The sequence below is a fragment of the Schistocerca cancellata genome, chromosome 4 (genome assembly GCF_023864275.1).
Source record: "Schistocerca cancellata isolate TAMUIC-IGC-003103 chromosome 4, iqSchCanc2.1, whole genome shotgun sequence".
In the NCBI taxonomy this organism is placed as follows: Eukaryota; Metazoa; Arthropoda; class Insecta; order Orthoptera; family Acrididae; genus Schistocerca; species Schistocerca cancellata.
The window spans coordinates 175,010,520-175,021,697 of NC_064629.1; positions in this window are offsets into that span (position 1 = coordinate 175,010,520).

The following is an 11,178-nucleotide window of genomic DNA, read 5'->3' on the forward strand; positions in this document are numbered from 1 at the left end:
TACTAACTTTTATAGTCCAGATTCACTGATAAATATGGTTCTTTTTTCATTGTAATTTAGATCCAGTAATTTGCCGGGTTTAAGAATATTTTCGTAAGTATATTTATTTTCCGATATCTCTGCACTATGTTAGGTTTAACCCACGGTTATTCTTTTCATCAGTTATTACAAGAACTTCTTTATTGTTTAAGTAAATCCTGCTGTTATCCATTGACGGTGCAAAAGCTGAAGTAGATATGCTTGGTGTTGTATGCAGTCGTAAGCCAGCTTCAGCTGGCACTTGGTCCATTTAAAAAAAATAAATTTGATGAAATTTGTTATTTTTATTAATAAAAATTATAGTATACAAATGGATCATACAATGCGAATGAGAAAATTATTAATTTCGTATTTTCTATCTGTATGTTATCTTGATGATGATATATCCACCTTCATAAATCAATTGATTGATGAGAAAAGTAATTACTTACAGAATATAAATGGGCAAGAAATATCTACTGTTTATATGTACTATAAAAACAGTTAATTTTGCAGGGTCTGGCTTAATTCCATAAGATATCAGACAGCTTTATATTATTCTAAAAAAATATTTCTTAGAAGTGGAGAACCTAAAAGCAAGTGAATTAAAAGTTAGAGAAAAATAACTACAAATAAAAGGAGATTCTAACCTGACAAAACAACAATTTATTGATCATCAATCTATCCATCTTTATCCATTCTCTGCAAGCCACCTTACGGTGACTACTTGGGAGTAAGGCACCTTTGGAGATTCAACTTATTACAATAATAATATTAAAAACAATAACAATGATGTGAATGAGCCTCAATTTCAAACAAGTACAACTTATTCAAATGATTTATTTTATGTACAAAAATTTAAATTTTGTGCAATTGGCATTATCAATTATGGAACTATATTTGTTCATTATATTAAAACGGAAAATCCATTTGATTGGACATATGAACCAAAAAAAGAAGCAAGTCTGAAAATTTTATAAGAGAATTTCGAGATACAATCGATTGGGGTACATATCAAGTGATCACGTTTTGTCTGAATATTTTATGATGGAATTTGCAGATAAAGTTAATTGGGAAAAGCACTTAAAGCTGTCAAAATTTATTTGAATCGTTCAAACAAAAAATATTAGAAACCCAAGAAATAATGGATCAGTATCAAGATAACAATTATTCTATGTTTAATTGATCAAAATCATCAATTTTAAAAAAACAAAATGTAATCAAATGTTTCATAAAGAATGTATTGGTAAATGATTAGCAGCTCATTCTACTTGTCCAGTGTTGAAAATGTTGATAAAAATTTAATTTTTATGAAAACTAATTATATCATTATTCAAATGATGTTATGTGTAATCATTTAAAATATTGAAATAATTTCGCCACAAATAATTCTTAAAGTTTTTTCATTATTTGCTAGAAATTTACTGAATTAAGAATGTAATTAAATCCTAAAATTTCTTCACAGCTTAGATGTCTCTCTTCGATACTATACAATCACCTTTGTAATTTTTTCGTTGTGATCTAATGATATAATAATTAGATTCATAGTTTAAATTAAATAATTTTAAAAGAACAATAACTGGTGTTAAATTCTGATGGAATGTTTAAGTGAACAACAAGAGGTACTAAAGTATCTGTCTCTCTGCTTCTCTTTGTAGTATTCCAATAGCATTATCAACTATTCCCATAGCATTATCAAGTATGACATTTAAATTTTTTATTTGTTTATCCATAATTTTGTTTACATTTCCCACGTGAGTTTTTTGGGTTTGAGACATTTCTTTAATTTTATATTCTCCATATTCGCGAACTGATGATAACACTTCTTCATAAATCCAAACTTCAAAGTCTTCTGCTATTCTTATTTTTAATTTCATGATTAATGGAAATAGACCATATTCATTAGTAAAATTTGTACCTGGCTCGCAAGAGGAATGAATTGCTGCCCTTCATATCATAATACATTTTCCTACATTTTTCTCTAAAATGATCTGATATTGTCTTTGTAGTGTTTCTAAATTCTAAAAATTTTGCTGCATCTTTTGCTTTAAACCATAGATTATTGTTTTCATCAATAATCACAAATGCTTATCTCTCTTTGAGTGTAAGCTTGTTGTTTAAGAGGTCTGTGACTGATTCCAATTGTTAAAAATAATTTTTATTATATGTATTACGTTTATATTATTTTATAAATGTTTAACTGATAAACATTTCATTTTATTTATTCATCCTCATTTGATTCAGAACATTTTTATGTATTCTGTTGGGGACATGATAAATATTAAAATTTTTCTCATCAGGATTGAAGCGAATAAATTTAGAATCTAGTTGCTCTTCTACGAATTTCTGTCTTTTAATTTCTTCTGTTATATTTCGATCACTGTGAAGGTTTTCATCACACTCAACTGCAATTCTGTATTCTGTGAAATATAGAACGTTCTTAAACTAATTAATCAATATGTCAATGAATTCTTGTTCTTTTGCTTGTGTCACTAAATTAAGTTTCAAAACAAAATCGCTCACAAGTTTGTCTATTTCTCTTTTTCTGATTGCTCTATGTTTTTGTACTAATGAAGTTATGCCTTCTTTGTTAATGAACACTGTGTGAGGATGTACATATCTATAGATTAGATATTTTCCAGTTCATTAAAAGTTTTCTTATCTTTGTTATTTTTAATTACATGCCTAGAACGATTGTACCATAAAAGATCAGCAACTTCATTTTCATCAATAATCATGAAGTTCTGCTTATTATTATATGTAAGCGTATTGTTGATGAAGCAGCTTCTGAAGCAGCCTTTAGGCTGCACCAGGTCATTGACTAACTCCGTTCAATACATATAATTTTATTAGATTTTTTATTCTTATAATATTGTATGTCTATATAAATTTCTGTTTCTACTATTGTTGTTTGTGAAAATAGTAGTTAGAGATGATAGGATTAAATCTATAAAATAATTGAGGAATTATGGTTTCTGAGACATTTTAGGATGATACAAAACTTACTCAGGTGAATGATGTTGTATTTAGAGAAGTGTTAATGATTTTTCAGGACACACAGTCTTGAAATAAATGGTGAGTTAAGTGAAGGAACTTTAAATTTTATGAATAAACCCAAGTATGCTGTATAACATATAAATCTTGCTGTAGAAGTAGTATGCCTAAATGGAATACATAAAATGGCACTATAAAGATGCACAAGTTAGAAGTAACTAAGGCTGTGTTTCATTTGTCACAAAAGGATACTGGCATTCAGATTCATCAAGATAACAATAATCATCATATTTTAATTACAAATGAAAGATGTGTACTGGGTTATGAAATATAAGGTCAGCATTGTTCAAACAATCTAAATGGAAATGGAATTGTATGGATGATGAAGGATTCTGGTACTTGTAGATTGATGGGAATGCACCAAAGGCAAAACAAATCTTAAAGTTTTGGTCATGAAATTCGTCATGCATTAGGTTTAAAACACACAGATATTGATGGTGTGATAATGTATCTACACTATAATGTCTCACTTTTGGAATTATCTGAAGATGATATTGATGATTTTCAAAGCTTGTATGGCCATGTATACCAAAAAGAACTCTAGTTGCTTCATCTGCACTAATTTAATCTTCATGCCAAATTAAGAAGTTAGAACATTTGTGAATGGAATTTTATACATATATTTTATCAATTGTGGAAGTGGACAGTTAGTGATATGAAATCACAGCTAACTAATTGTATAACGTTTTTACCACAAGATTTACAAAAAATAGATGGAAATTATCAAAAGCTAGGTAGTGAAATTGTTTTATTTGTTAAAATTTGTATACATATACATATACAGAAAAAACATTTGTATTCTATAACAAACTTTTCTATGTGTCGATAGATGGATGCAATTTTAAATATATAAGACAAGGTCTAATAACTGGAGAATTTGCAGGATTGCCTACTGGAATACATTCTCCATTTAGGTGCATTAACAAATTGTTGTATTTTCAAGGATGATACATTTTATGTATATAATGAATTCACAAGAAAGTTTATAAGAGCTGGTACAGCTGGTTTATCATTACTTGTTACTCATTGCTGTACACCATCAGCATCAGTTCCCAAGCTAATACATATATTAAAAGATACATTGAAAAAAACTAGAAAATTTTACTTTTTTCTAATAAAAATTTTTTCTGTACAAATGGAAGGTGTCCAATCTAAACTGTGTAAATATTGTAAAACTGGAAGTCAACTCATAATTTTATATCAAATATATACAAAGGTGGTTATAGGCCAATGAGTAGAAATGTATAAATGAATACAACATAAGAGTATATAATATTAAATGAATTCATTTTGTATGCTGAAAAATGCTTCTATATATTATTATAAAAATAATATGTAAAGAATTCCAAGTGAAAAAGATTCAAAGATATTAATGTTGATGACAAATGATGAACAACAGATTGAGATAGATAACAAAAAGTGTTGAGTGTCAGAGAGTAAGGAAGTAGACTGTTTTCACATGAATCCATCATGTAAAGACAAACATATAAGTGGATGCATTAAATGTACTCGAGAATATATCAAAAATAAGTATTCTGGCTCAGTCTTCTGTAAAATTTCTAATAATTTTTTTTATTAGATAATACACTATACTGGAGCAATTCACGATTTCCAAACTTCATGCTTATTGTAGAAGAAATAAAATAACTAGCTACAAGAGATTAAGGAACGATCAATTAATTACTTTAATTACATCACAAAATTTACCTACTCCTATAAGGATTCTCAATAATATAGGAGCAACTGAACTTAAAATTAGACCTACAGGTCTTAGTATTAGAGGCTATAGTAAATTAATGAAATCAGAAGTAATTATTTCAATTATTTTACAAGAATTTCCATTTCGTCAAGAACTATTTCCAAAGACTAAACTAAGACAAAAACATGTACCTCATATAAATTGTATTTACAAATTTGACGATCATGTTTGCGAAAAAGTTGAGCACCAAGACAGAAGAAAATAGAGAGAATAGATCAAATTTTATCCATTCAGTAGTGAACTATTTGAGCACGACAAAGAGAAGAAACTATCGAAAACTGATTTATTCAAGATTATAGAAATGAAATCTAAAGTTAATGAAAAAATTGAATCTTGGTCTTCTGACTTCTTACTATAAAACTATCTTTAACGATCTTAATGTCAGTAAACTCAGTATTGTTAGGGAGAAAACAGATTATATAACGAAAGCCCTTAATTATACAGAAGAAGTAGGTAAAAAGAGAAATAATTTTAGAAAAGTAGATAAATTGAATATAACAAGAGCAAATGCATGATTTTTTAATCCCATTAGTGCAGAATATTAAGCATCAAATAATACAAGAGAATCTAAGTTTTGTGCAACAAAATCAGTGATATATTAACATCTTCTGTGTCTCTTATATAGCAAATACTACATTTAATATTCAAATGTTAGTAATTACAAAAGGTATCAAAGATAATAGAAAATTAAATGTAGTTGATGATGATAGGTCTAATAGATGCATTGCTAGAATTAATAATGGTGAGTACCTGTGTCATCCTAGAGCAATAATAGTTGCATTAATATATCAGACAAGTAATCTAACTACAGATGAAACTAAGAACATTAAGGAAGGAGAAAATGCAAATTACAAAATGAGTTAACCAGGATACAAATCCCAACCATTTTGATGTAATTAATAGTTTATCAGCGTTCTTAGACCTACATATTTTCATTATAAATGTAACTAAATATATAACAACAGGAACGAACATAAATGAAAGACAAAAACAGAAATATATTACTCTCCCAAGGGTACAATATACAATACTATGGAAAATAAGATATATTGTAAAAATGTACTAGATATTGTTATATGAAGAATGCTAAAACAATCATGGAGAAATTTGTACTACAGCTTATAAATATGCAGGAAGTAAAAGGCTTTTTTTGAGATCTGAAGTACTTAGCTATGGCTTGAAAGCTGTGGAGACTGTGATCAACTAATAGAAATTAAAAATCATAAATGTTACATACAATACAAGTTACAAAAATGTGCCAAAATGTAGTAAAATGGTTTTTACATTAATGGTGAATTAAAAATTACTGTTTTTCAAATACTGAAATGCAATAGTATAGATGCATGTAAAAATTGGTGTGTTGTAAAAAACAACTCCCAGAGAGAATTCCTTGTACCTATACAAAAAATACTTTTGCTTTGATAATGAAGCTCAACAAGAAACAGGAATACTTATTTCAAATCTCACAATAGTTTACAGTTTTAATGTTGATACTGTTTACAAATTTAAGACAAATGATTAATTCTGTAAGTGGTATTTATCTGATGAACATTATGATTGCACATTTATATCTCATTGTGCTGAACATTATGATTCACAAATCATTCTGAAGTACTGTGTTGAAAATACAATGAAGCCATATACTTTCTACACGGAAACTAAATTAACGTCGTCAGAGGTAATACAATTAGGTCTAAAAATTACAGATACAGAAATTTGTACAAGGAATACTAAATAAATTTTCAGAAACATTTGATCTGAAATAATGAAGGAAACGTTACATTCCACATTTGTTCAACACACGGGAAAATGAAAATTACATAGGACTGATTCCTGATATCGTATATTATTGCTCTGATACTATGGTACCAGAAAACAGGGTCATGTTGAAAAAGTTAAAGAAAATTATACATTTAATATGCAGAAAGGAATTAATGAGAGCTGTAATTCTGATGCAGATATATTAAGAAGAAGTTGTTTAGAACAAAGAAAACAATTCCTACAGATTGGTACTATTGATCGTTTCTGTTATTTGACAATTGTTGGAGTTTGTGTGGCTATATACAGATCTAAATATTTATCTAATAGAAAAACTGCTATATTGGTTATAGAATAAAAAGAAAAATTATAGTAAAGAATCTGTTGTAGAAACAACAATAATATTCAACATGCTATTGGTGTCGGTGAAGTAAATATAGCTGGAGCTAAAGTAGATGGTACTGAAAGGAACCAAAATATTTTACCAGTACCATTGCTATTTTTGGAATGGTTATAAAAAAGTCTCTTAAAACTGAAACAGTTAACAAAAAAGATTGAGAATCAGTGGGTTATTTGTACCAAGAAACATCAAGAAGTACATTAACATGAAATTCAGAATACAACTTAGTAGAGACATGGCAATGTAGTTGAATTTACTCAGCAGTGTATAAAAAACTCAAGAAATTAAAGTAATTACTGGAAGTTGTCAAACCATTGTATTCAAGAGATCTTGTTATGGAGGCTGTACAGATGCAATAAAACTACAGCTAAAGCAGGTAGTGTTAACACAAAAGGAAGATGTATTGTTGTGTATAGTCACCATCCAGATGTGCAGTAAACTGTAAAGTATAGGCACCTAGGATTATATCATCCTGCTTTAGCTGTATGAATGAGGAGTGATAAAAATGATAAACTATTGTTCCTAATGTGATAATGTGCAGAATGAAAAATAAATCATCGCAATTACAATGATGGCGAAAGAAGGTTTACTGTAACCTGGACAACTGATAAAATATATAAAGCTATAAGAAAAGGATATAAAATTTTATATATCTATGAAGTGCAGAATTTTAGAAATAAGAGCGATATGTTGTTTAAAAATTACATGAAAGATTTTATTAAAATCAAATTAGAATCCAGTAAAAATAAGTTAAAATTAATAAGATGTTTATTAAATATGTAAAAGAAGGAGACAATATGGTTCAGATGAAGTACTGGAACCTCTTCCCACATCATGCCTTCTTCAGTGCACCAAACAAATGGAAATCACTAGGCGCTAAATCAGGATTGTGAGGGGAAGGAGGCAGTACTTCCCAGCTCATTCTGTCTTGGTTTCACAGGTTTGCTTTGCACTATGAGGATGTGCATTGTCTTGCTGGAGAATCACACTTCTCCTCTAAGATCCATGGCATCTCTCTCTCATGGCTGGCTTCACCTTGTTTAAAAGCAAATCCAAGTAGTATTGTCTGTTTATTGTACATTGCTCTTCGAGATAATTACAAAAAACTGGACCTTCAGCATCGCAAAACACAGTTAACATGACTTTTCGTGCTGATGCTTGGGTTTTGAATTTTTTCTTGACAGGGGAGTTGGTGTGCTTCCACTCCATGCTTTGTCTTTTTGATTCTGGCTCATAATAGTGAAAACAAGTTTCATCACAAATTAAAATTTTGTTGAGAAAGGGCTCACCTTCTCTTTTATAACATTCCTTTACCTCTGTGCACACTCTCAACCGTGTTTCCCTGTGTAGCCACATCAGATTCTTTGGCACCCATCTTCCACATATGTTGCGGTACTTCAGCTTGTTACATGTAATGTTACGAACTGTATCAGTACTAACTTGAGCCTCATCAACTATCATTTCTACAGTCACACAATGGTTGGCACTAATAATGGTATAAATTCGAGTTTCAAGTGAGGGAGTTGAAACTGCAACTTGTCCGCCAGAAAGGTGTTCACCAGTCACTGAGTCACGACAATTTTTGAACTGCTCTACCCACTTGCAGAAATTTGCACGCTTCATACAACCTTCACCATGAACTTTAGACATTCTACAGTATATATTCACTGGTTTCCCGCCTTCAGCGATTAAAAAACGAATAAGAGAACACTATTCAACTAATGTGGACGTTACAAGCGCACTCGCAATTTTGAAATGTATTTTTGAGGTTAGAAATGAAACAATGTTAATACATCAGCTGATCAGGGCTCATCCCAGTTATGCCAACTTAATGCCATCAAAGTACCAAACTTGCCCTACTAACAGTTTTTCCCCAGACCAGTTTGTTTCGTAGTTACTGTGAAATGCTCAACTGTATTAAATCTTCTTTTATCAGATGCGCCTTGTGTAAGGAAAACGTTTGTTTCCACAATTAGTAGACACTTCGTATTATTGTGGTGACTATAGGGAATAAACAAGGAACTGTTTCATCGTTAATAAAATATAAATTGTTGAAAAATCATCATAAGAACTGTGCAGCAGTAATTGTTGAAAAATATTTCATGTCAGCAAATTGAAGTCCAAGCTGATGGAAGTCATTTGTAACGTAACATCATACACTGTCGTGATTTTCTTTCCTCTGCTAGTTTCTTGTGTAACTATGACATCTGAAACAGTATTGACGTCGATGTGAAATGCAAGTATTCAGAAAACTTAATAATGGGAGACACTTTGGTATGGTTCAAGTGCTGAAAATTCGCGTGTGTGCACTTTGCACCTTATGTTATGTGGCGCTACCTTCTCCTGCCACAGTTGTGTCTGTTTATTTCCCGATTCGCGAACTGTGCTGGAAGAGCGGTACAAACCGTTGCTATAAGTTTGCAGCTCTTCTTGCGGAAAAACAACTAACTTAAAAAAATTCTTGCAGTGCGCCTTAGCAGCTAATATTTTTACAGTATCTTTTTGTTTATTTTATTTATTGTGTGAGACAAAAATTTTAGAGTATGTATCGAACGTTTCGCAATGGACCATTCCGTTACGTTCATCAAGCTCGGAGTGAAAAACATGAGAATGAAAAATTTGCTTCGGTACAGGCAGTGATTCAGAGAATAGACAAATTCCAACTGCTATGTATTTGTGTCACTGAAGTGAATGAAGATACAGTATTTTGTCATGAAATGTGGGCTTCTATTAGTAAAAGAGCAGCAAAGTAGTGTCCAAAAATGCTGAAAATGTGTGCAGTTTATAAGCAAACTGTTCAATATTTTCATAAAATAGTCTTCAAGTGTATTAGTATCATGCCACTACAGTGATAACGTGATTGTGATGAGCCAGTTGCTCGGCCACCATTGACCAGACGTTTTCAATTGGTGAGATATCTGGGGAATGTGCTGGCCAGGCCAGCAGTCGAACGTTTTCTGTATCCAGAAAGGCCTGTACAGGACCTGCAACATGCGGTCGTGCATTATCCTGCTGAAATGTAGGGTTTCGCAGGGATCGAATGAAGGGTAGAGCCACGGGTCGAAACACATCTGAAATGTAACGTCCACTGTTCAAAGTGCCGTCAGTGCGAACAAGAGGTGATCGAGACGTGTAACCAATGGCACCCCATACCATCACGCTGGGTGATAGCCAGTATGGCGATGACGAATACACGCTTCCAATGTGCGTTTACTGCGATGTCGCCAAACACGGATGCGATCATCATGATGCTGTAAACAGAACCTGGATTCATCCGAAAAAATGACGTTTTGCCATCCGTGCACCGAGGTTCGTCGTTGAGTACATCATCGCAGGCAATCCTGTCTGTGATACAGTGTCAAGGGTAACTGCAGCCATGGTCTCCGAGCTGATAGTCCATGCTGCTGCAAACGTCATCGAACTGTTCGTGCAGATGGTTGTTGTCTTGCAAACGTCCCCATCTGTTGACTCAGAGATCGAGACGTGGCTGCACGATCCGTTACAGCCATGGGGATAAAATGCCTGTCATCTCGACTGCTAGTGATACGAGGCCAATGGGGTCCAGCACGGCTTCCGTATTACCCTCCTGAACCCACCGATTCCATATTCTGCTAACAGTCATTGGATCTCAACCAACGCCAGCAGCAATGTCGCGATACGATGAACCGCAATCGCGATAGGCTATAATCCGTCCTTTATCAAAGTCGGAAACGTGATGGTACGCATTTCTCCTCCTTACACGAGACATCACAACAACGTTTCACCAGGCAACGTCGGTCAACTGCTGTTTGTGTATGAGAAATCGATTGGAAACTTTTCTCATGTCAGCACGTTGTAGGTGTCGCCACCGGCGCCAACCTTGTGTGAATGCTCTGAAAAGCTAATCATTTGCATATCACAGCATCTTCTTCCTGTCGGTTAAATTTCGCGGCTGTAGCACGTCATCTTCGTGGTGTAGCAATTTTAATAGCCAGTAGTGTACATGAAATTGACTTTTCTGACAGTGTAAGAAATGGAGAAAAGTTCTCTTTACCAATGGTAGCAACATTTTAGTCACTAATAAAACACAATTTCTGTTAGGGAAAGCAAATGAAACCCTTAGGGATGTTTACAATTGGGTGGTATGTAATGAAGTAACATTGAAGTATGCAGTTCAATGAAAAGAGAGGAAGCAACTCTGTCACGTTGA